We start from the raw sequence: 25,651 nt of genomic DNA on the forward strand, positions 1-25,651 counted from the left end.
GGGGCAAGCCTGTGTCCCGGCTGTACCCCTCAGACTTGGAGCGGGGAGGCTTACGTGTCAGAACGATCTTCCATACAAACTAAATACACTCCCTGCATGCAAAAAGCCTGCATGTGGAGAAAGAGCCTGACCCGCTCTTTTTCTGCATGCAGAGACGAGGTCTTTGTTGCTCTATGGAAGAGCCCTCCCCAACCCAAAAGTCTGGAGGGGTACAGCACAGACACAGGCTTGCCCCACTTCACTGGGAACTAGGCTATGATGACAAGGTGCTTATGGAGTTTTCTAAAAAGATTCTCTCTCTCTCTCATGCAGAGGAAAATCTGCAGGGATTTCTTCTACTGCCATTTAATGATGATGGCATCTTGAGGGCTCTCCAAGGGGAACCCAGGACACTTTCCAGAAGTAAGAAAGCAGAAGGTAAGCTGAGTGAGATACATTTGAAGCATGTTAGGAGGGCGAGGGAAGAAGGCTGCATTGAGACAAAGCAGGTGCAAAGCCCTGATCTAAGCTGCTGGAGGAACAATCTGGGCTTTAAACAATAAATTAAAAATTGCTTGTAACATTCCAGTTTCATTATTTTTATTTTTATTATTTTTATTATTGAGCCATGAGGACTGGTGATTCCCAAGACACAAGAGCCTCTCATTTGTGAATCATCCACCAAAGTTGGGCTTTTTCCAGCAATTTTGTCAGGACTCAGGTTCTCAGAAGCCAAAGGCAGGCTCTCCCCTTATGTATGACGAAGCATTCAAGAGCAAAGCAACCCACTTACCCATCCCCCTTTGGAGATGCTGGGAATAAAACTGAGCAACCAAAAGAAGAAGAGCTAAAGTAGCTTTAAGTTTATAAACCATCTGCAGCCGAAGGCTTGAGAGTGCATCACAGCGCATGAACATGAAAGGAGCCCAGCAGGATCAGACAGACGTCCTTCTAGTTCATCATCAGTTCTCTCCCATAGGTCAGCCAGATATAACAGAATCATAGCATTGTAGAGCTGGAAGGGACCACGAGGGTCATCTAGTCCAACCCCCTGCAATGCAGGAATGATTTGCCCTAAGTGGGGCTTGAACCCACGACCCTGAGATTAAGAGAGCCTCGTGCTCTACCAACTGAGCTGTCTCATGCCTCCAGGAAGCACACGACAAGTGAAGAAGATAGACAACAGCCCTCTCCCATTGCTGTCCCCCCCCCCCATCTTCTGAGTTTCGGAGATATTCTGCACTGAACATGGAGGTTCCATTAATCACGATGCCCAGCAGCATGAAACAGATCTCTAATAATAACCAATAACCAATAACATTTGATTCTGCAAAGCGTAGATTTGCATTCAGGACTGAAAGAGGACAGAAAAGGCAGCAGCTGTTCAAAAATTAAAAGAGTGCCAAGACATTTAGGACAGGGGTGGGGAACCACTTGCTCTCCAGATGCTGCTAGAACTACAACTCCCATGCTGGCCGGGGCTGACGGAGTCCAACAAAATCTGGAGGGCCACAGATTCATCAACCCTGCTCTGTTGTACGAAAACTTACACTGCATATGCTCTGTTTCTAATTAAGGGAGGTGGGCAAGGAGACACTCACGACACCTCCCCAGTTCACTGTTCAGCCAACTTTCTGGAAACTTCACTAGAAATCACCCACAACAGGACTAGAAACTTGGCATGGGGCAGTGGGGTGGGATTCTATATGCATGCAAAAGGTGCTGCGATTCCCCAAGAAGTAGCTGTGTTGCCCTGCACCAGCCTCTGCTCTTCCCCTATTGTGCTGCTTCTCTCCCTACCTTCCAGACACCCTTGCTTACAAGGGAATTTAAAATTCCAAGTGTCGGGTATAATTGGCATGCAATGATATTCAAGAATGCATTAACAGCATCCTGCATTGCAGAGGGTTGGAATAGTTGACCCTCGGGATCCCTTCCAACTCTATAAAATATTCCTCTCTAAGGCAGCAAATATATATATCCCTGCATGTAGAAAGCAAGGGTGGAAATGCTTCTTCTAGATACAGATTTACCACCTCAATGAGAACTTGGGATAGTCCCCTGCTCCCTCCTCCAGTAGGCAATTCCCTTAGGTCTGGTGTTGGGAACATGTGGCTCTCCAGATGTTGCTGAACCATCAGTGCCAGCGAGCATGATGGGAGTTGTAGTTCAGCAATATCTGGACGGCCACTTGTTCCCCATGCCCACCCGAGGCAATGAGCTGAAATTGCACACTGGGTCAGATTCAGACACACCCTTCTAGCAATATACTCTTCCTGTGATGCCTGCAGCTTCTGCCTGGAAATTTTTTTTTGTGTCCGCTAGACATTGAACACCTGTGGTTCACATCTACTAAACGGGGTTGGGTGGGCACAATAGCACCAGCTCTCTTTGGAAGTTGGTTTTTTCTCCCCCCAATTCCTCCTTTACGTGCTGCAGAATCAATAAGCCCAGCTCCCCTCCAGAACGGACAAACCCTGCAGTAAGCGGATCCATATAAGGGCCGAAACGAACTAGTGGTGCAGGGTTTTTAAGGGGCGGACAAGGCAGCTCTGCCTAAGATCTGAGAAGGGAAGAAGTTGGCTGGTGTTCACTTCAGCACACACATACATGGCATGCTGCTGTGTTGCACATGCTGGCATAGTTCCCAAGCCTGGGATGGGATTCCAGTTTCGTCAGTAGACTCAAGGATTCTGCACTTGGCAAATGCACAAATGCATGGAGCACCCATTTGCTGGTGCATTATCTCCTGGGGTGAAAGGGTTGAAACCTTCCCTGGATTCAGGTCAGACCCATCAAAGTGCTTTCAAATTAAAACCCAAACACTAGGAGACAGGAGGCACCAGCGTCGCGTTCTGCAGCCACAACAGTGTCCTTGAGGGCCCCAAAAGCTTCTGAGCTCCGCCTCCCTCAAAACTCGCTGCTCCTTTGGTGGTAACTTTCCACCCCCCCTAAAAATTACACAAAAGGGGAGGAACTTGGGCAAGCAATGCTCTTTCCCTCCTCCTCTTTCAGCTCTATAGGCTTATCAGGGCTCAGAAATTCTATTCATTCTGACTGTCACACAGAACGTGCAGAAAAGCAAAATTTGTATGTTTGTGTGCAATCCTTCCCTCTTTGGGGGGGGGGGGAGAAATGATCTGGGGGAAAGGTGAAAGATGTGACCAGAGAGAGCAAGTACCCACAACACTTGCTCCAAAACCCAAATTTGTCCATGAGCCTTTGGCGACCCCTGAGCTAAGGAGATCAGTATCATGAATTTTGCATACACTGTCTGGCTCTCATTCACACAGTCCACAGACAAAAATGATTATCCACACCACCGTTAAGTTTCCAAGGAACTTTGGCAGAAGTTTAAGAGAAAGGGGCTTACCTATTTTCTGGAACTGGGAGGTGAAAATACCCAAGAAACTAGTCCTTGTTGAGCCCGGACAGCTCATAGGCTTTGGAATGGGAGATGAGAGAGGGATGCCAGAAGATTGCATATGTACCACAAAGTGCCAAGACAACAGTGCAATATTAACAAGCTCATATTCTTTCCCCTCCCTGGATTAAGGCTATTTGCACTCTGCAATTAATTGCATAAAACACCAAGTTTCTAGTCCTCAGTGGTGAGATGGTAGGTCGAACCGAGAGCCAGAGGAGCAAAAAAGAAAAAGCCCGGAAGGAAGCAAGAGGTCAACATAGTGGGCGTAGAGAAGATTCTCAATAGGAAGCACCTTTAAAATTTCACAGCCTTCTCCCCCTAATCACATAACGATATAATTGTGTAATGCAGTGGAATTAGAAGGATGTGCGACACAGTGTCAGGGAATGCAGCCACCAGGGTGAAGAGGCATGCCGGATAGGACCCGGTTGCATTAAAAACTGAAGTCACAGGGGCCTGGAATTTTTTTCCACGCTAAAAATAGCCAAAGGGCATATGAGCTGCCTTATAAGCCCACACAGAAGCTGGAGATTCCAGAAGAGATAAAGCTAACTTGGTACGCTAGCTTTTGTTATGTTTTTTGGGGGAAGCGGACTTCCTATTTCTCAGGTGAATCCATATTTTGGAACAAGGCAGCTACAAATAACTTGCAAGGTCAGAGAACAGAGTCCGGTCTTTCTCTAGGGTTTCTACTTGGGCAGCTGGAGAATCACCTGCATGCAGTCGAACCAGCACGAAGCACAGCTAACTTCAGCCGCTTTGACAACATTAAGAGGAGAAGCAAAAGGGAAGCAGGGAGAAATTAGTTGGGCTCCGCTTCTGAAGTGGGGATTGTGTTACAAATGGAGCCCTTGCCCTCAAAAGTTCAGAGGCACGGATTTTACTTCTATTTAAATGTTTACGAACACGTATTTTCATTAAAAAATTATCACAAGGAGGCACGCGAAACAGGAACCCGAATCCAGAATTTTAAGGCTAGCTCTGCCCTCACAATTACAACCTCTCAGCAAAATGGCAACTAAAACAAAATAACACTTTTTGAGCTCCTCTACCATAAAATAGGTCTTAGCACATATTAGCAGATGGGTGGAGGGGGAGGAAGAGACAAATTGTGGCATAAAAACATGGTTTCCAGGTGGGAGAGACACTTTTCGGGGGGGTGAAGCAGGTGTGAGAAAGGTTCAGCTGCTGCCCAGGACAGTAGGATGCTACCACTGAGCCCATGCCACGGGGTTGTAAAATGGAGGACAGCGGGAGAATTATTTGGGTTTTTTAAATTAAAAAAAACAAACGCTTGCCACTGAACTTGTACCCTGCTACCGACTGTGTGAGCCGCAGGCCGTGCCCAACAACAGCATTATTTGGGGACTAAACCGAGAGTCAGGTGTACTTTGCCCCGAATTATACAAATCAAAGCACTCTGGCATTAAAGCAAACAAGGAGAAGCGCCCAAGACAGCAATGGAGGACAGCAAACACGGCAGCCGAGGCTGCGGTAAACCAGTTTGCCTTTAAAAAGGTACCATGAGACTGTTGCATTTGCTGCAATTTAAACAGAAACCTGCACAGAAATTGGGCTGGTAGGGAAAAAAAGTTCAACATGCTCATCCTTCTACACCTTGGAAAGTAAAGGGAAGGGTATCTCTATTGAAACAAGGGCGGGGCTCCATTACCTCAAGGCTGACCACCTACTTCAGTCAGAAAACCACCATTAGATGCCCAAACATAGCTAGGAGGGGACAAGCGCAAATCACTTACTGTAAATCAGTCAGCAGAAGATCTCAGTGTGCAGACAATACTGGGCTTGATGTGCCAATGGTATGACTCGGTAGAGGGAGGTGGAGAGCCACCGATAGACTTATTAGCCACAGCAGGGAGATAGAACTTCCATATTCACACCAAGGACATTTCTGATTGTCACCTGCTGGAAAGCCGTGTTCAGGAGAGGGCTGCCATATTCAAGCCCTGCCTGCAGGCTGTCTAGAGACAGTTGGCTGGTCACTGTGGCAAGTCAACTGCTGGACTAGGTGGACCTGATCCAGCAGGGCTAGAATCATAGAATTGTCAAGTTGGAATGGACCCCGAAGGTCTTCGACTCCAATCCTCTGCAATGCAGGAATCTCAACTATAGCATCCATGACATATGGTCATCCAACCTCTGCTTATGGTCATCCACAACCTCCGGAGGGAGACCGTTCCACTGCCAAACAGCCCTTACCGTCAGAAAGTTCTTCCCAATGATGAGTCTGAATCTCCTTTCTTGTAATTTGAAGCCATTGATTCGAGTCCTACCCTCCAGAGCAGAAGAAAACAAGCTTGTTCCCTCTTCCATGTGACAGCCCTTGAGATATTTGAAGATGGCTACCATATCTCCATCTTCAAATATCTCAAGAACCCAGAGTTTGGGAAAGATTGTTATATCAGTGGAAGACTTGCGGTGATTAGTGGAGGCAACCAGAACGAGGAAGTTTAGATTTTTCGGTGATCCTATCTGCGCTCACAAGACTGTGAGAGGAGGCACACACAAAGCAAACAAATCAAGTGCCAAGTTTATTCCGGAAACAACGGAAGGTATTTCTGTTCTGACAAGCTTTCTCAGGTGGCTAAAAGGGACTTTGCCACGAGCATCTACTTGTTAGGGTTTCAGTCTTGCTTTAAATATATCTGGTTTTGTAATTTTAACTATTTCAATAATCTTAGGTGTAAATCGCCTTGAGAAGGTTGCTTAGAAGGCAATAAAAAAAAGGATGATGATGACAATTTAACACTTTTATTTTCACTAGAGATGAAGCCCAAAAGTGTTTCTGGCAAGGCATGAGCCTCTGTTGATCTGGGACCAGCCATCTGAACACAGAACACAATGCAGGGTTCCCTGAGCTGTCGACAGCTTTGATGAAGTTGAAGTGAGTCAGAGCATTTTATTTTTTTTAAGGCAGCTTTCTTCACCAATCCAGAAGGACAAGCTCAAGACAACTGATTTAAGTCCTTAATGCATCTCGAGCAGCTAAATGAACCATGAAATCCCAATGCTCACAATTGACTTCATGTATTTGAAAGAAACTAGAGCTAGGGGATGGGTGGAAAAATTAGGAGGCGTTGAAATTAACAGACTACGCAGAACTAGATAAATTAACAGGGAAAGTCCGAAACCAACGAGATCACAAGTTCACCGAGGACTGGAGTAAATTTGTGGATTATATGAAAAGCATATGTGATGAACAAATAACGTTTGTGGGTTTACAGGAAGCTTTGTGAAGAAATATGTATAGAAACATTGTAAAAAAGGGAAGAGGGGAGTAGGTGGATTTTAAGATAAAAGACAATGACAAATTTTGAACTTGCAGTATAAAGACGAGAACACGGAGGATTCGCGGATGAACTGATGGAAGTCAAAAATATGTATTTGTGATTGTATTGAAAATGTATGACTAAAAATTCTTTTTTTATTGGAAATTAATAAAAAATAATTCAAAAAAGAAAAGAAAAAGAAAAATTAGGAGACGTACATAATAAAGATCCAGCTGGCTCAGACCAAAGTTCCATCTGATAATGGAGAACTTGTGGCTGTGTCCAGATGCTGCTGGGCTAACAACTTCAACCATGAGCTGCAAAATTGAATAAGCTGTATCAAAGGGAGATGGAGCTTCAGAACCCAGCAACAGTCTACCACACCTCCACCTCAAGCTTCTCCAGCTGGGGCATAAAATAAGTGTAGATGTCTGGTTGACCTTTCCCCTGCAGGCCTGCTTAGGAAGTCACCACCACCCACCATCCTCGTGGTCTCAGTTGTTTTTGGTACACACTGCCAGATTTGTCTCAAAATACATCCCACACTACACCAGAAATAGGCAAGGCTACAGCAACCAAGCCAAGCCCTCGCCATGACTTAGAAGAATCCTTCCCACAACGCCAAGGATTTCATAGGAAGACTGTGAGCACGCAGTCGCCAAAGGAGAGTAAGAAAACTGCACCAGGCAACCAAGCAAAGCTGTCTAAAGACAGAAGGAACAGACTCTTAATACTGCTTTTCCATGAAACTGCGCCCCAACAAACCTTACAGCGAGACAAACATAGAAACAAAGAATATTTTTAAAAAACTTACTGAAAATATAAGAGCGCTACAAAAAGCCAAACACAATCACTACCAGAAGACTAGTAAAAACGTAAGAGCGTGAGCACATCAAAAGAGAAATAACAAGCCTTGGGCAATGTGTGGGAAGGGATCTGGCTCAGTGGAAGAGCCTCTGCTTTGCATGCAAAAGGTCTTAGGTTCAATCGCAGGCATCTTCAGGTAGGGCTGGGAACAGCCCCTTGCCTGAAATCCTGGAAAGCTGTTGCCAGTCAGTGTCAACAACAGATGGACCAAGGACTCAGTAGAAGGCAGCTTCCTGTGTCCCCATCACTTATCTGTCCAGCTGGTTCCTGAGACCGCTCACTTCTTATAGCCACCCCACCAACCCTGCTCACCAAGCCCAACATACCCATTGCTTTTTATAAGCAAGTAAAAAAAAAAAAATCACATTCTTGCCGGGGTGGGGGGGCAAGTGGGGAGAGGCACTCCAGACGGCAGACAGTTCTCTGTCCTTGCACAAATGGAACAAGGGCAAATTGACGCTGGCCATGTGGCACCCGACGAGACAAAAATGGCAATTTGCAAAAATTCTAGAAATATTTGCGAGTCTAGGCACAGTCAGTGATTTACATGCCCTTCCCATGCATTGGGGGGAGAGGAGCCAAGCAGAGGATCGTGTTTTCACTTGTCCAGAAAGAAGTCTCCCTACGGGAAATGGGATAGTAAGATTCCAGGCGGGTATCAGCCTTGTTCGGTCTCTTTTTGGGCAAAGCGTTGCAACAAGGAGTGGGGGGAACCTTGTGGCCTTCTAGATGTTGCTGAACTCCCATCGGCCCCTGTCAACATGGCCAACAGTCGAGGCTGGTGTGAGATGGGAGTCCTGCAACAGGTCCCCCATTTCAATAAAAACATATCATGAGCCCTGCTGGATCAAAGATCCATCTAATCCACTCTTCTCAAAGTGTCCCAACCATATGCCCCAAAGAGAAGCCCACAACCAGGATCCGAGTGCAACAGCACCCCCCCTCCCCACTTGTGACTGTGAGCAACTGGTACCCAGGACTGTTCTGCCTCCAACAGTGGAGTAGCTCACAGCGACTGCATCAGCACAATCCTCCACACATTTGCCTAACCCTCTTTGAAGCATCCAAGTTGGTCTCCATTACTACAGTCCATGGGAGCAAATTCTGAAACTTCCAGTGTTAGGAACTCAAGATATACAAGCTGGGGGCCAAATGGCTCCTTAAACCCAAGGTTGCAGTCTCCCAAAAAGGAACACCATTTTGGGGCAAGACGGCTCTAAAGTCTTATTTTGACGGACTGACTGTGATAGATTTTCAGCTAAACATCTGGCTAGTTCAAGATGACAACCTTGAGCTGTGTTAAGAATGTTGAGAACTTAAAGAAAAGTCACTTTATCCAGGGAAAGTCTGCATGTATTTTTTTTTCTTATACTATTTTGCTTAATAGTGACACAGACCATTCATAATGTAAGAAAATTCTTCACAACTATGAGGTGGGGGCAAGTGAAGACAAGTGACAACAGTGAACTATAACGTTGTTCGCTGCTCCTGCGCAAGCTGCACAAAAAAGCGTTTTGGTTCCTGAAATTCATTCTGATTGTGCAGATAAAATGGGACACATAGAATTCTACAAGAGAGGGTATTAGTGTGTGGAAAACAGTCGAGATCCAATGATTCCCAGGCATGTACCTCCAGAGGTGGAGGTGTCAGGCACCTTCTGTGACCCAGGCATCTTCACCTGCAAATGGCCAAGAGCCAAGTGCAAAATGCGCCAACCACACACTGTGCTAAGCAGTACAGTGGTACCTCAGGTTACATACGCTTCAGGTTACACACTCCGCTAACCCAGAAATAGTGCTTCAGGTTAAGAACTTTGCTTCAGGATAAGAACAGAAATCGGGCTCCAGCGGCGTGGCAGCAGCAGGAGGCCCCATTAGCTAAAGTGTGGTGCTTCAGGTTAAGAACAGTTTCAGGTTAAGTACGGACCTCCGGAACGAATTAAGTACTTAACCTGAGGTACCACTGTACTTCCCTTTACCTGTCCTGGATCTCCCAATAGGTGGGACATACTTTGTGGCAGAGTTCTTCACAGCGGTCATGCCATCTTCCCTTTTACATCCTAGGATTCAGACCATCATGGAAAACAGGAACGCCGCTGTGCTGGGACCCACAAACCCCACGTAAGTTAGCACTCGCACAGAGTTGACATAAAACAGATGCCGCATAAGGAGTTTGTTGCATTTGAGGAACAGACTACCCCTAGGGATGTGGACTTCCTGGGAAATTTAGAATTGGGAAGTTTTTTTGCCGACTCTTAAGAATGAACCAAGATCCAACTTATATTTCATAAGCAAAACTAACAGCAGACTTACGGCATTTCACACTTGGTGCTATCTGAATCTCAAAATGTTTTGCCAATTAGCCAGAGGTAGATGAATCAACAGATTCCATTAGGAAGCCTTCCATGCAGAGTGCACTTAAACCTCAGTCCTACACATGCTTATCTGAGAATAATTGGCACATAAATAAGCCGCAGTGTCTTCAAAATAAACAGCCACAGGATTGCGCTGTCAGTGAGGTCTAAATGTTATATTCCGATTCAAGTTCCTTTTATTGGAGGACTTGTAAATATTTTAAGACATGGCAACTCAATGCTACCCACTTGTCTTAATATAGAGCTTAAGGGGGGAAAATGGAAAGCAACGTAGACCATTTTGGCAGGCCTAATTTTAGCAAGCCTGAGGCACTGGAGAAGCGGGTTCTTCCTAGAGGGAAAAAAATGGTAAAAACACTTTCCTGTCAAATTTGGCTATGGCTATTTTCCATTCTAATTGCCCAGTTTGATTAGTACTGCACTTGTTTTGTTTCGCCACTAATTTTCTAAAAGCCTGCATTTCTAAAATTAGAGAATGGAAGAGAGAATCAGAAGTATTACAACAGGGGCAACGAATCTGGATCATTTGTTTAGAAAACGTGTTCCACCACACATCACAGACTGTCTCGTACCCAAGGACTCCTGTTTAGCTTTAAGGCAGCCAACAAAAGATCACCTCTACCACCACCCTCTGTTTGTTTGTGCTGATAAGTATGCAAGCTTGTGAGCAGCACAGAACACCTGCCAAGACAACAGACTGGCACTTTCTTCACTAACGCAAGGTTAATAAATAACTATTTCTTCAGTAGTTCCAGGTAGATAACCCTTTGATCAACCTGTTTAGAAATTCAAATGCAGGAAAGGCATACACCCATCAGGCTGAAAAGTGTTGAAATGTGTTTAATTCCCCTCCTGCCAATATCAGTATCACTTCATACCCCATGCATTCTTCAAGGATGGATGGTTCTAAAGGTGTGAAGGCTTGGTGGGGAAGGGAATAGGAAAATTGGGAGGGGAAAACCAACTTGCCCCCTCTATTTTTTGGAAACAAGAAAGGAAAATAAACTGGGAAGACTGAACACATTGGAATAGCACCTGGCTGCAGGCACAAGATCCCGGGTTCAATCCCCTTCACTCTCCAATTAAAAAGATCAGCTGCCTTCAGTCAAGAGTGGCAGACAATCAGAGTGGGCAGCCCTGGTCTATAAAACCAAATTGTCTCACTTCCTAGGCTCTATATAATAGGTGCTCCTACTAGGATAATACAGTTTTTGCAGCCGGGGGGGGGGGAGTGGGGTGATAAACAGAAATTTTAATTTATGATTTCGTTTTGCATGCCACTTCTCCCCACATCAGTGCTTCCAATGTGGCTCATTTTGGAAACTGGTTCGTCTTTCTGTTTTCTATAGGCCGCCTCTCAAGATGTCTTCACCAAACCTGGCACAGGGGTTCCTGAACCAGGGGCAGCAGTCGTTGTCTATGTTTGGATACCAGCTGCCAATTTGAATCCAGATGGCAAACCCAACTGTGACTTTGGTGTGACTTCCCCTAATTTTTGGCATGGCAGGTCCAAACTCACTAATTGCACTATCCCTTTAAAAATAATTATTTGTTGTTGTTGTTGTTTCTACAAATTACTGGACAGCGACAGGCATTCCCCAATAGTAAACATTTGAACTACATTTGGAGCACATTATTTCTCCCAAAGCATCCTGGGAACTGCATTTTTTTTCCAGGGCTGCTGGATATTGTAGCCCTGTCAGAGGGAAATTACAGTTCATGGGATTGCTTCTTTGTAGGAGATAATATGATTCAAATGCGCTTTAAAATTATATTGCATATGCAGCCGAAATGCTGATTCATGTCAAAACAGAACAGGTTTTACTCAGAGTAGAACCACTGAAAATAATGAACGTGTTAGGTCTATTAATTTCAATGGATCTACTCCAAGTAAAACTTAACTGAATACTGCCAAACGTAACAATCCAAATAAATAATTCATTTTGATAACCTAGAGCATGCGCCAGTGAGAAAATGACACAATTTCACTGGAGTGCAGAGAGAAAGGAAGAGAAAAATTATATATAGAAGCCACAAAAAGTAAATTTTACCAACACTCCCTTTGAGCAAGCTTCTAGGCCTCATTGATTTTTTTTTTAACCATTTACAAGCCTGAGGACGTCCTGGGGGAAACTTCAGGTGGCAGAGATAAGACCCCAGCAAGTCAGGTAGGGTAGATATAATGTTTATGGCACCCAGGGCCTTTTGTGTCACACCCTCAAACTTATTGCAAACACACCCTTGAGTCAGAGACTGGGGTTCCACACCCCACAAAAGCTCCTTGTTATCAACCAGCAGAAGGCGTCAAGTGAGAGATCTACGAGAAGTCTGCCCATTTACTGCACTGCAGAGAATCCAGATTCGCTACTCACTCAATTAACTTAGTACAGGATTTATCTTTCAAAAACAACACAAAAATTTAAATGCAATGTTACGCACGTAACAACTCAGCCAAGGACTTAGTTCAAACACAGACAGCAAAGTAAAAACTTTCCCCTCTTCCTACGGAGAGCAAGCGCATCATTAAAGCAATTCCAGACCAGGCAGAGCTGCTCTATCAGACACACCCCTCTCAGCTTTGAAGTTCTTTCACTCCGGTTTTTTTATGTTTATGAGGAGGGAGGGGCACGCTTTCCCTTTGCTACCACTAGTCAAGTTGCAGATTTGCAAGGGGAGAGGGGGGAGAGAGAGTCAAGGCAACAAAAATCACCTAAAGGGGAACTCTTATGGGATCAATTTATTTTGGATGCAAGACTCTACAGGCTTCTGAGCTACACAGAACCTATCCCTGGGGCAGTTAGAAGTCTCGGCTTCTGGGTGAACCAAGGTCACTGAATGCAAAGTGTTAAGAGAGAGAGAGATCACGAACTAATCAAGTGTGATGGGCAACAGGTGCTGTTACAGGTTCCTCTGAGCCAATAGAAGGCCTAAACTTCACAGCTTTGATTAGTCCGGCTGCTCTGACATCACATAGGGCTGCTGCAAGACTTGAGCCACAGCCAACTGCTTTGGGGCAGCAGGGATTCTGACTTCAGAGGCTCGGGAACAATTGAGGGCTTCAGAGGATGGTTTAACAATCAATGCCTCCTTCCAGGGAACTCTGGGAATTGTGAAGGGAACAGGGCTCTCCCTAGAAACCCTCAGCACCCTTCACAAACTACAGTTCCCAGATTCACTAAGGGAAGCCATGGCTGCAGCCCAATATTGCGTTAAAGGAATACTGCAGGTTGGGTCCCAGAGCACTTAAGCTGCCTGCCCTGCAACCAAATGGCTATATTTTGTCCTCAGTGCCTTTTATTTGGCTAATTACCATTCTCTGGTCTTTTAAATGTGTCAGTGGGAAGGCAGTTATTGGTTTGTTTTCATTTATTATGCATTTTACGTCTTCATTTTGTACTTTTATGTTGCAATCTTCGGGTGAAGGGTGGTATAACAATTTAATAAAGAACAATCTTTAAAATGGGAACAATGAGCGTTTAAGGCAGAGAGGGATGCAGACATTAAAAGCAACAATATAGCTCAGTCAGTAGAGCAAAAGACTCTTGGTCTTAAGGTTGCAAGTTTGAGCCCCACGTTGAGCAGAAAGATTCCTGCATTGCAGGAGGTTGGACTAGATGACCCTGGGAGATCTCTTCCAACTCGGATTTTATGATTCTGTTCAGCAAGCTGCAATTATTGTCTGCATCACGAAAAAAAGAGAAGAAAAATCCTTGCAGGGCTCTCCCACCTATGGACTTTGAAGCAGAACACAACCCTCTCCAGGTGGGGAATTGACCAAACGCTTTGAATCACCAAACACCTTGTGAGCTGAAAGCACAGGAGGCGACTTCAGTTTTAGTGTCTGAGGTCTGCACTAGTCCAAGGGTTAGGACAGGAATGTGGAGAACAAGCCATGATACCCACCAACTGGCCTTTGGGCAACTCCCTACGGCTGCATGCACACCACAGATTTAAAGCACATGACTCGCCCCCTCAAAGAACTGGGTGCTGGGAACTGTAGCTTTGTGAGAGGTGGTACTACAGTTCCCAGCACCCTTAACAAACTACGGTTCCCAGAATCATTTGGTGTGAGGGTAAGTCACGGGCTTTAAATGTATGCATACAGCCTCTTTCTCAGTGTATTGGAAAGACAAATGGGGAGGGCGGGAGCCATGTGCCCCATTTCAAGTGTCAAGGAGAAAGGGCAGGACAAAAGTCGTTTTTAAAAATGTAATTCCTGTGTGCCAGTTATGACCTCTCAGGTGAGACGCGCTTTAATCAAAGGCCACCTCTGCTTTCTCTGTGTGTTGCTATAGTCACACAACATTGAAGACGTGTACCTTCTTTAAGTACGCACCAAGTCAACACTGGAATCATTGCCTGTCAAGTGTGGAACTCCTTCCTGGTGCTGACTTGCCAAAATACAAAATCGTCCAGCCATTATCCAAGAATGGGGGGGGGGGGGGCGAGACCTGCCTCCCTCCAGTTGTTGATGGACTCCAGCTTCTATCAGCCCCAGCCAGCAAGGTATGATGGAAGTTGGAGTCTAGTATAGGTTTCCTACTCCTGGTCTTCGAACTGTGCAGTATTTTTATATTTAGCTTTCGTTCGGTAGGGTTTCTAATTTCAGCAGCTGGATTAAAAAAAACACAACATGCTTTATTTTTAAAAAATGACTTCCTCCTAGCAAGTATTGAGGGGCAGCACGAGGCCTTTTCAGTGGTGGCTCCCCACTTACAAGATGCTGTCTTAGGTGAGGCACCCCTGGTGCCATCATTACCTATTTTTTAGGTTTAGGCACCAGGCAAAAATATTTATTTTCACCCAGGTTTCTGGCCCTTAACTTGGGAGGATTTTTAGGTATCTGTGGCCTCTGGAGTGGGATGTGTTACGACTTGCCTTTTTCTAAGTGTATGGATGCGTTTTTAGGTTTGTTCTGGGTTTTTTTATACTCGGTTTTAATGTTTGGATCACTATAAGTCGCTTTGGGTAATGAATAAACAGCAAAGCAGGCCAAAGACAACACAGCCTGTTAAGACACCACTGCCTCAGGGAAGGGTATCTGAGCAGTATTTAAGGCTGCAATGCTTAAGACGGCATTGGGCAACTTTTAAGACAGCCTAGGAATCTGCTAAAGGACAAATCCCTAAAACTTGCTGAAATGCATTCATATTTCCTTACCCAGAGCACTCAGCATGTGCTACAGCACTAATGTAGCCCCCTATAATAGGGCTGAAAGTTATTCCTCCCTGTCTCCTAATACTAGAACCCTCTAGGGGCCACCCAGTAAGAGATTTGGGATGGACAATGAGGAAGCACTTTTTCACAGCACAGAGAAACTGTGGAACCTCTTCCCATAAGATGCAGGCGCAGCCACCAACTCAGATGGCACCAAATGGGGATTAAAGGTATTCACAGAGGGTAACACTATTGGGAGCTAGCAGGATGGCTATTTATTTATACAGCAGGTGTGGGGAACCTGTGGCCCTTCAGATTTTGCTGAACTACGCCTCCCACCACCCCTGGCCATTGGCCATGCTTGCTGGTGCTGACAGGAGTTACAGTTCAGCAACAACCAAGAGGGGGGAAATTTCTCCAGCTCCTATTGAGCATACCTCTGAATGCCAGGTGATGGGACCAATAGTGAAAGACCTCTGCCCTACATCTGGGAGCGGCATTACTCAGCGACATTTCGTCACGTGACACACAATTAGCCTACGGAACTCATTGCTACAAGAGTCCACAATACCCAGTTGCTTTACAAAGGATGGTTAGGCCATTTTGGGGGGAGGGAAAAGAGAGCCGTCCATGGCTGTACCTGCGCTCCTTTTCAAAGTGGACTGTTCCTACCCCTCCAAAGATCATCTACTGCCAACTACCCAACAGGGACAAGGTAAAGGTAAAGGTACCCCTGCCCGTACGGGCCAGTCATGTCCGACTCTGGGGTTGCGCGCCCATCTTGCTTAAGAGGCAGACACTTCCGGGTCACGTGGCCAGCGTGACAAGCTGCATCTGGCGAGCCAGCACCAGCGCAGCACACGGAAACGCCGTTTACCTTACCGCTAGTAAGTGGTCCCTATTTATCTACTTGCACCCGGGGGTGCTTTCGATCTGCTAGGTTGGCAGGCGCTGGGACCGAGCAACGGGAGCACACCCCGCCGCGGGGATTCGAACCACCGACCTGACGATCGGCAAGTCCTAGGCGCTGAGGTTTTACCCACAGCGCCACCCGCAGGGGACAGATACTGATTAATTGCAATATTTCAACATGGTCATCATCATTATTATTGTAGCTTTATGCGCATTAGAAGAATTTGTATCCTGAAATGAGAGATATAAATGTTTATTTTACTGCAAACAAAAAATACAGTGGTACCTTTGGTTACGAACTTAATTCGTTCCAGAAGTCCATTCTTAAGCTGAGGTACCACTTTAGCTAATGGGGCCTCCCACTGCTGCCAGTGCGCAATTTCTGTTCTCATTCTGAGGTAAAGTTCTTAACCCGAGGTGCTACTTCCGGGTGAGCGGAGTCCGTAACCTGAAGTATTTGTAACTTGAGGTGCTTGTAACCCAAGGTACTACTGTACCAGACTATGTGCCCCCGCAGCAACAATATGATGGGGAGCAACAACAGTAAAAACAGCAGCTCAGCATCAGGGATAATTAATTATTACATTTATAACCCACCTTTTCTCCTATAAACTCAAAAGTGGTGCCGACCCTTCTCCCTCTTTCCGTTTTATCCTCACAACAACCCTGTGAGGTAAGTTAGGAGGAGCAAGAGAGAGCGCAACTGTCCCCAGACTACCCAGTGAGCTCCATGACAGAAATCGAACCCTTGCCTCCCAGGTCCAAGTCCAGCACTCTAACCACTACACAACACTGCCTCTTGGGAGTTGCCATCCCAGGACACACAATATTCCAGAATAACACCCTCTGCCTCCATCCAAACAGTCCCAGGATGCTTGCTTTCACTGTGACCACATGGCTAGCTCTACCACATATCAATGGCAGCCACTCGAAAATGATTTTTTTTTTAAGGCTTCCATTTAAAACAGCTGTTACTTCAGGAATCCGCCTAAGCATTGGGGGACTGAGGTCTCTGCTTCAGCAGAAAAGCGAGGCTCTTGGGCTCCTTCCATTCCCCCCCCCAAAACCCTCCAACTTTGCTTAATCATTCCCCCGCTTGCAAGAGGAAGGCATCACCAGCAGCCAATGGGAGAAGACCGACTCCAGCGGAGGAGGGACTGGAGGAGGAAAGAGTGAGTGACATTTCTCAAGTTACCATTCAACACTAGCCCCCATCCAGGGAGGGAGGGAGAGAGCAGTGCAGGAAGGGTGACCTCCAGCAGCCACTTACGCCAGGAAGCGCCAGTAGGGCAATTCCTCTCAGAAGGCAAGGGAGCTCACTAGCCTGCTACATAGGCCTTGCTTGAGGATCCGGGCACCAGGAACTTGCTCACCTCAGGACGAAAGCAAACAAGGGAAGCTGGAGAACTTGTCCCACTGAAACTTCTTTTCCTTCTCCCTCCTCATCTGCCGCACTCAGGAAGGTGATAGAGGGTACAGACAAAGGGCAAAGGCCAGGGTCACCACTACAGAGAGATCAACAGATCCTAAAAGATGCCCTCGGGCACAAGGCACCCTCTTCTCAAATCTGCTGGTGTCATATTTGTGGATCACAATGCAAATTAAACTGCAGTCTAGTGGTTAGAGCAGTGTTTCCCAAACTTGGGTCTCCAGCTGTTTTTGGACTACAACTCCCATTGTCCTTAGCTAGCAGGACCAGTGGTCAGAGATGATGGGAATCGTAGTTCAAAAACAGCTAGAGACCCCAAGTTTGGGAAGCACTGACTTAACAGTGTCAGAGCAGAACCTGGGGGATCTGGGTTCAAATCTCCATTAAGCTCACTGGGTGATCCTGGGGGCCAGTCACTACCTCTCAGCCTAACCTGCCTCACAGGGTTGTGTGGGGGTTAAATGAGGAGGGGGGAAACCATGTAGGCCACCTTGAGCTCCTTGAGGAAAAAGACGGGATGTAAATGCAATAAATTAAAAAGCACCAAAAAAGCACATTGGTTCAATTGGTGATTCACCTGCTTAGGAAAATCGGAAAGCAGCCTTCTGCTGAATCAGACCATTGGGCCCACGTAGCTCAGTATAGTGTACACTGACTGGCAGCAGCACTCCAGGGATTCAGGAAGGGAGCTTCTCCTGCCTGTAGCTAGAGATGCCTCTGGGATCTGAGCCAGAGACCTTCTGCACACAAAGCAGATGCTCCACCCATTGAGCCAGAGCCCCATCTCCCATTGGAGTAACGTCAAGGCCATGAGCATGTAGTTGCGTTACACCAGAAATTTTCCACACACACAAAAAATTGTGTTTACAAGCAAATTATTTCCCAGTAATTGTCAAAAGTGTTTGCCTGTGTATGTGTGTAAAAGCAAAGGCACATGAAGTAATTGAAAAGGCAGACACAAGGTGTGGCAATTACTCTAGAGGAATTATCACAGTCCACATAGCCGAAACAAATGCCAAACACTCACAGAACACACCCAAGCCAGCTCTGTGTTTTGTATTTGGGGTGGAGGGGTAAAGGTCAGAGGGGACCTCACTATTTCAGTAAGACATATTACTCCTTGCAGCATAAGAGGGTTTGGTTGTTTTTTGGCAGGGGGGTGCTAATGAGTTTCACACCTGAACAAGTATCTTAACCTAATTCAACAACCACCCAAACTCTCACCCATTGTGTGAAAGTCCTACAATGCAAACCTCTTGTTAGCAGCCAACAGCAGCCTCTTGCTTCACCAAACACCATCTGCCACTCAATAATGCTAGGTTTAACACAACATTTCCCTTACAAGCACAGAGCGACTCAACAACCCTGTGAGGTAGGCCTCAGCTGCAGATACAGTGGAGAAAAAGACAACTTGACCAAAGCTACCCAGAAAAGTAGATTTTGCTCAGCATGCTGTTGTACCAGAACTTAACACAAGGGAAATATCTACACTGTATATTTAAACCACACGGCTTCCCCCAAACAATCCCGGGAACTGCAGTTCGTTAAGAGTACTAGGAACTGTGGGGGGGTGAAACTACAGTTCCCAGGATTCTTTGCAGGAAGCTGTATGCTTTAAATGTATGGTGTGCATGTTATCTACATGTGCATTATGTGTGTGTGTGCACAAGAGAGTCTACACCTAATGTTTTCCCAGCATATGAGTTTAAAAGCAGCAACCAGAGCAAATCACACAGGCTCAATCCAGTGGCATTTTCACCGGATGAGAAGAGAGGTGACACAGACCTGTGAGTCTTCATGGGCAGACTCCAGGCAGGCCTAGCACCTGTTCCTCCAAGCCATGAACACTTTCCACAAGCCAAGGGCTCAGAGAAGCCACACCACCACCTGCAACAACGAGGGAGAATCTTACCAGAGGTCCCAGGTTTCCTACTTAAGGTGACATAGCTCCATAGTGCTTAGCTGTTCAAAGTTCATAAGGGGGAATGGAGGACCCAGAGAGCAGAGGAGAGGGAAGAATTAAGGAACAGTTTGTCTCCTTATTCCCACCCCCACCCCCCCAAAGTGGGGCAGAAATGCTAGTACAGAGACATGAAAAGGAAGATACACATTTCAGTGCCACAAAGCAAAGAGGAGCTCCCAAGGGCAGGCTAATGACAGTGCACTGGGGCCAAGGAGGAGTGGCTCCACGTTCAACAAAATCACGGGTGCAAAACTTTTCTGAATTGTCGAAGGACACTATAAAACGCTTTCTTTTTGTTTAATGCACAAGACAAAGTCGGCGAGAGCACCGCGGAAGAGCCGCGCTTTAACAAGGGTTAATCTCCAGCCTTGGCTCGAGCGAAGGGATCCCCTAAGAAGCCGCCGCTTTACGAATCTAGGGTGGGTGGGAGAGTGCGTGTGGGGTGGAGAGCGGCCCATAACGAGGAAGGGCCGAACCACGTGCCACGGGCTGGGTGGGCGAAACGCCAACGCGGAGCAAGGCGAAGGAGGAGAGGTTACCGAGGCCTGCTCCTGGTGCTTCTCGGTGCAAAATGCCGCCCGCCGGCGGAGCTGAGCGCGCTCTCACCTGCTAACTGCCGCAGACCAGAAGACCCTTAAAGGGGCACAGCTGCAGGGGCGAGTCGGGAAGTTGTTGCGAGAGGGAGGGGAGAGAAAACGTCAAAAAACACCCAACAAATGCAATTTTAAAAATCACTACTTGGGAAGGAGCAACCGTACGTGTAATCCAGCGGAGGCCCCGAACTGCCGCTCTGTTCTCCCACAAAAAGCAAAGCGCGTGTTTGATCATAAAGCAGCCCTCCCCCATGAGGACTGGCGCCTTAACCCTCCAGTTAAAGCCGCTACTCACGATCCGCCCGGTGATGCTCGCCCTCCTCCGTCTCCTCCTGGCCGTCCCACCCCCGGTGCCGGTGCCAAGCCCCCGTGCGCTGCCGCCGCGCCCGGCCCCTCCACCCGCCGCGGGCTCCTCGGTCGTCCCCCCACGTGCTGCCCGACCGGGCCTTTCGGAACGCTGAGACATTCGACCGATATACACAACGTTCCGCTCGCCCCGCCCACCGCTCGCTCAACGTCCCGCTCGCCCCGCCCCTCCCGCTTACCCCCTTCTCGGCCGCAGCTCGCGCGAGACGGCGAGGGGGAAGCCACGCCCCCTCCTTCCCCAGACTGGGCTCGTGAGTCAGAGGGCAAGAGAGAACGAGAACAGGGAGCGTGGGGAAGGGGCAAAGTGTGCGCATGCGCACCCCCAGCATGCTTTCTCTCTCTCTCTCTCTCTTCACCGCCCCCCCCATGCAAGGAAATAAGAGGCGGGGTTAGTTCTGACAGGGTGTGTTTGACCCTCGTTGAGGCTGTCAGTCGCTTAAAGAGAACTTGCAGGGTAAGGCTCTGTGCGCATTTACTCTGAAACAAGTCCCACTTTCCCTAAAAGGCCTACCGCCTAAGTAAACGTGCATAGATCGCACCATCAGGCACTCTTGCTTGGGATCAAGCCCCGAAAACGGGCTTGCTTCTAAGTAACGATGCATGATAATTTTGATGGAGTGATCCATTAAACATGCAAACATTTGCATCAGTAGAATATAAAAGCTCAGAGTAGCAGTCCTTTCTGTGTTATTAGAGGATGCAAGAGGCATTGTGACGGACATGGTGCCTACCCCCACATTTATATTAATTATCGTTTTAAAATCAATCTGCCCAGTTAATTGGGCAGACATTTTTAAGGTTGTCAACTTATTAATATTATTGATTGATGAATGTTCCAGCACTGATAGAGATTGAAAATATATTTTTGTCAGTCTTGTAGTTAATTATTATTACTGTATTCAGGGTTCTCTTAAAAGTATCCGTTGTCAGCTATGAAGTCACAGCTGGCCTTCCTTGCAGGGCTGTTGGAGGTTTTTGGGCAAAACACTGCCAGTCTATCCTATTTTACAGAGCGTTTGTGAGAGCTAATGCTGCAATCCCAGGCATACTCAGCTTGCAAATAACTCCCTTGAAATCTGGGGTTCATGCCCCAGTAAATGTGCTTGGGATCAGGCTGCAAAAATGCTAAATCAAGGCTTTAGGTGGGATGCAAATAAATAAGCTTCTTCCACAGGGTGTCTGTCCCTCTGGTTTCCAAATTCCCCCTGCCCCGAACCCTTTCCACCTGGTTCGCCAAAGAATGCCCATACACTCCAAAGGATTCTTAAGAATATTAGTGGGATCACGATCATGCAGAGTCCCAGTCCCCAACCCCTATTCTTTGTACAGTGGTACCTCGGGTTACATACGCTTCAGGTTACATACGCTTCAGGTTACACACTCTGCTAACCCAGAAATAGTGCTTCAGGTTAAGAACTTTGCTTCAGGATAAGAACAGAAATCGGGCTCCGGCGGCACACTGGCAGCAGGAGGCCCCATTAGCTAAAGTGGTGCTTCAGGTTAAGAACAGTTTCAGGTTAAGAACAGACCTCTGGAACAAATTAAGTACTTAACCCGAGGTACCACTGTATATTGTATTGTTGTTTTATTGCTATGGCCGATGGCTGACGTAAATAAAGATTCATTCATTCATTCATTCTTGTGGATTGCCCATTGCTGGGAAAGATTGCTCACCTGGCACTACCAACATTCAAAAGCCCAGAGTGCATGGCTGCTGATTTCGTCATTTAAATGCTTTGAAGGGATGCACCAGGTTACCCCAAACCCACTGCTATAGCAGAATCGAAGCCGGAGTGTGGTTTCTAAGAGTGAGAACAGAGAGCAAAAAGCAGGTCAGATGGATTATTTGTCTGAGAATGAAACTCCTGCTGTGCCCAGCTGTTGCCCTTTGTGCCAGGGAAATATGCACACAACTTCAAGTTCCACCAACCCCACTCTTTTTATGAGGTGGGTTTGTTCAGCAGAAGCCACTAGGATCTGGGTTAAGGTAGGTTTCCTTTCAGCGCTTGAGCAGGTCTTGTCAACTTATTTCCTAATGAAATATATTTGCACTTGACTTGGGGGTGAGGGGTGTGGTAGTTGATGCTCCAACCAATATAGCAGAGGAGCTGATTCCAGCTGTGTGTAAGTGGGAGAGGACGGGAGAAGAGTCACCTGCAGGGACTCAGTGGGAGAAATGCAGTCTGCACGTTCCCAGGGATACTCTTTTCATAGCGTGTGAGAGAGGAATAAGAACACAGGAAGCACTGCCTATCATCCACCTAGTTCAGTATTGTCTACTCTGACTGGCAGCGGCTCTCCAGGGTTGCAGACATGGATTATTCCATCATCTGCTTCCTGGTTTTCTTAAACTAGAGACACTAGGCATTGGATGTGAAACTTTCTGCATGCAAACTCTGTGCTTTTTCACTGGGGTTGTATCCTTCCCCATTGTCCTTTGTCAGGGACCAGCTCCCGTTCACAGGGCCCATGGAGCAGCAATGGAGAACCTGTGGTCCTCCAGACATTGTTGGACTGCATCAGTCCCAGCCAGCAGTATTTCAGCAACCTATAGAGGGCCACTGCTCTGCTCTGGAGAGTGGGTGCATAATCCCTAGGGTCAATGAATGTGCATGAAGATTAAGGCACCATGGAGCCTGCCAATGTGCACACTGCCGCTTCTGGGGCAAGCTTTCAACTACTGACATGGCTGGGCAATTATGTTCCTCCCTTAGTTTATCTTTAACCAAAAGAACACACACTTTCTTTGCATTTAAATCATCAGAAGATAGGCAATCATAGAGTAAATGAATTAGGCATACAAACTGGTCCCTCTACAGTTTCAAGAAGACATGAGGCTTTCTCCAATATGTACTATCTGATTCTTTTAACTGGAGATACTAGGGAATGAATGTGGGATCTTCTGCCTGCAAGGCATGCACCCCACCTCTGAGATATAGTCTCTCCTTATTTTAACCCTGTTGATTTTCCTTTGGTCTTAAATCAGGGACGAGGGATGTTGCAGGACTATAACTCCCCACATCCCTGAGTCCATGTTGGCGTCCAACAACCTCTGGAGGGCTGCAAATGTTCCCAACTAATCCTCTGCTTTTTTTACCCATATGCATGACTAAGGCTTTCCAATAGGCATTGGCTCTTCTCAATGAGCAGGCAGAATGAGCAACAGAATATAACAAAGAAGAATTCTAAGAAGTATCAGGGAGACATGTGGGTGGGCCAACAGAGGGTGGAGATTTGGGTATGGTTGTTTTTCAGAGACACCAAAAGCTCTGCATTGTGTAGTGGCACTATTGAGATTACATGCAACCTGTCATGGTCTCTGGACAGAACAATCAAGTGGTTGGTTGGTTGACTAAATGTAGCTACCAAATTATGGCTCTATCTTACCTTGATCATCTAATACTGGTCATCTCTAGGCAATCTACAATATAATAATAAAGGCATATAAAAATTCAACCATATGCAACACAATAAAGCATTCCATTCTAATGACCACATCAGTAAAATACAAAATTATTAATAAAAACCACTCTCTTGACATGATCACCACACAATGCATACAAGTTGATCGCACCCTACGAAGCAGTAGTCAGTCAACTGGAATACAGGTGGAACCTCCCTTGGTAGAGCATGCTGGAGTAACTGGACATGAGAAAGGGTTAATTTCCTTCATGAGCATAAATCATCCCATGAATGAGCTAATCACAGGTGCAAGGTCATCCAAGACGGTTGCTATGGTAACAGCCCAGTACCCCAACTGTATCAGTGATTAATGCACGTCAGCAAAATAGTCTGTTAGTCTGCAGTCTGTCTGTTAGTCCAGTGTTGTGTCTTGAATTGCTGAATTTATTTAGAGCAGCAGAGATACTTTGTACTTGTGGGTATCTGTTTATATCTGGGTTTGCAAAAGCCTACAAGCTGTACATATCTACATCCAGAATTGTTTTGCTGAGCCTTATCTTCTACAACAGTAAACTATCTTAACATTTGTCTACTTCTACATGGCAGCTGATACTGGGAGCAAATTCTACTGCGTGGGTATCTCACTTATGATTCCCACCAGAACATTCAATAGGAGGTTCCCTATAGGATTGTACCCAAAGCAACACAGGGCTTGATCTCCCATTTTGCATAATTGGTAATTTTGTGACTCTGACATCAGAAGAAAGCCTACTGTAAATTAATTTTTTTTGGGTGGAGGAACTCTGATCTCTCTTAATAAGTCCACAAATTTTGAATTGACTCAACCTGTCTCAGATCACTAAAAATGTGACCTAAACCATGGGTAGGCAAACTAAGGCCTGGGGGCTAGATCCAGCCCAATTGCCTTCTAAATCCGGCCTGCGAACAGTCTGGGAATCAGCGTGTTTTTACATGAGTAGAATGTGTGCTTTTATTTAAAATGCATCTCTGGGTTATTTGTGGGGCATAGGAATTAGTTCACTCCCCCCCCCAAAAAAAATTATAGTCTGGCCCCCCCACAAGGTCTCAGGGACAGTGGACCGGCCCCCTGCTGAAAAAGTTTGCTGACCCCTGACCTAAACCATCACAGCCAATGCTCCTGTCTGTGCCACAAATTGTACTTAATATTTCAAAATGAGTGTTCTTATATCATGTGCTCTCCTGCCTTCTTTCCATAACACTAGCACACACCCTTGATTTATTTTTTATTTTTTTTAAGTCAGCAACCTTCCATCTCAGGCCTTTTTGGAAGACAAAACCAGCAATCTTGCCTGCTGAAACAGGCCACAATAAATTATTATTATTATTATTATTGCCGGGAAGGGCTGGGCGATGGGCTTCGTGGGGTGGTGAATGCTTCTCTCTGTGAGGGAATGGCACCCTCACTTGCTGGGTGAGGTGGAAATGATATCTGGTAGTCAGCAGAGGGAGCTCCAGGACTGCTTGTGTTTAACTTGCACAGTCCGGCTCCCAAATTTCTACCTCACTCAGAATTAGAGCTGTGCCAAACTCTGTCCAGCAGGTTCTCAAACACTTGATCCCACAAAAGGCATTTTCCATTTTCCTCCTTCATCCTCAGGGCACTTCAGAACTGGCAGAGCATGGCGTTCTGAACTTTATTGCAAGGTGACTGAGGGATGTGTGTTGCTCCCCCCCCCCCCCCCGCCAGTAAACTTTCCTGAGGTATGCAGCTCCTCCGATTTGAAAAAGCTTCTATAGCGGATCCCACCGCTTATATACCAATTGCAGCAGATCCAAACTGCATACACACTTTATAATAACCACCACAGGTTATCTTTCTGGATTTTGTGTGAGGGAAAACTTTGGTACTTGGG

The 25,651-nt window shown here is 46.4% G+C and overlaps 1 protein-coding gene across 3 annotated transcripts in view; it reads right to left on the reverse strand.

Annotated features, from left to right (window-relative positions):
• AKAP1 (A-kinase anchoring protein 1) overlaps positions 1 to 25,105 on the reverse strand; it is a 43,093-nt gene extending 17,988 nt beyond the window's left edge. Inside the window, exons 1-2 of one of the 3 annotated variants that reach the window (XM_083587244.1) lie at positions 23,742 to 25,105; positions 22,029 to 22,156 (exon numbers count right to left, since the gene is read on the reverse strand). The gene's annotated coding sequence lies outside the window, so the exon portion shown is untranslated. Of the gene's footprint in view, positions 1 to 19,217; positions 19,320 to 20,283; positions 20,502 to 22,028; positions 22,157 to 23,741 lie in introns of those variants that run through there. The other 2 variants (XM_083587242.1, XM_083587243.1) reach the window with 2 other exon arrangements.
• Between the last annotated feature and the right edge of the window lie 546 nt (positions 25,106 to 25,651).

Source organism: Podarcis filfolensis (genome assembly GCF_964270895.1).
Source record: "Podarcis filfolensis genome assembly, chromosome: 15".
Lineage (NCBI taxonomy): Eukaryota > Metazoa > Chordata > Lepidosauria > Squamata > Lacertidae > Podarcis > Podarcis filfolensis.